We start from the raw sequence: 1,343 nt of genomic DNA, 5'->3' as shown, positions 1-1,343 counted from the left end.
ATGATTGGCTCACAGCGGCCCCAGCAACATCTAGCTGGTTGGCTCCTCTGCGGTGATGTTCATTGGGCTGTTTCCCTGCCCTTCAGACTGCCAGCTGATGATTGGCTCACAGCGGCCCCAGCAACATCTAGCTGATTGGCTCCTCTGTGGTGATGCTCATTGGGCTGTTTCCCTGCCCTTTCAGACCACAGAGCTGCTCATTGAGGGACTTCTTTGGCTCCACCCACGCGACCCAGCCAATCGGCCTCAAGAGCAGGAGGATTGTGGGAGGTGGAGAGGCTGGTGTTGGGGTGAGAGGCTTGTGGGAAGCCAGTGGTGGCAGTTGGGCTCTGAGGGTTTTTTCCTGAGGAGCTGTTTTGTTTGGCGTGTGTAGTTCTAAAAATAAAGTTAGTTTCTTTTGACAAGTGGCTCCTGAATTGTGCCCAGCCAGACTGCGGCAAGTGGGCTTGCTGTGTGTCATATCTTGTTTGTACACATGATGCTTTGAAACCCACTCTGACCCCTTCTAACTCTGGCCTAATAACAGGCCAAGCAAACAAAAATGGGGCCCAGTGCCTCAACCGGCCACCACAGCCATCCTAAGGGGGGACATCCATGGATGTACACCTGCCACCTGAAGTGGGATATTAAAAAGAAGTTGGTTTCTTTTCTCAGCTTTGGGTTGTATCCAAATACCCACTTGCTAGATTTCTTTTATTTTCAAAATGTCTATAATGTTTATGTGCTTACTTTGATAGAACCTAGTGAGTGGAATATGGAGAACTGGAATCCTTTTATGTCAATTCCTATCTTGGTTCTGAAGCATTCTGTAGTATTTGTTTCTTCTTGGACAACAAACTGAACTTGCCACTTGCTTCTATCTATGTCTGTCTTTTGTGTTACCAGCCCTGCTTCTTCTAAGGACTTATGTTATTTTCCAATTTCTAGGAAATTGGAGGAATGTTAATAAAAGGTGGGGAATCTTACATACCCTACATGCAGAAAAAGTTCTATGTTAGCATTAAAAAAAAAAAAAGACTTGTTCTTAGATCTATTGTTCTAATACAGGTTTAGTTCCCAAACTGCCAACAGCCAAGCCCTGTGTTTTGCTCTAAGTAGTTTGACAATACCATATTCTAATTTTAACTATGGCCAAAGTCTTACATAGAATCAATCCTCTGTTGGACTGGGAGGAAAATCATTAGCTTCCTATGAACATAAGCACATCTCCTGAGGGAGTCCTATACATACCTTTAGGTAGGCTTTTGTAGGAGTCTGGTGATTTCATTCACCGGCATTCTATAACCTTAATCTCCTGGACCCATACAGAAGTTGACACAAACTTTACTGTGTGACTAAGCTCA

This window comes from Urocitellus parryii, chromosome 2 (assembly GCF_045843805.1).
Source record: "Urocitellus parryii isolate mUroPar1 chromosome 2, mUroPar1.hap1, whole genome shotgun sequence".
Taxonomy (NCBI): Eukaryota; Metazoa; Chordata; class Mammalia; order Rodentia; family Sciuridae; genus Urocitellus; species Urocitellus parryii.
The sequence above is the reverse complement of the archived record's forward strand: the minus strand, read 5'-3'. Positions refer to the sequence as shown.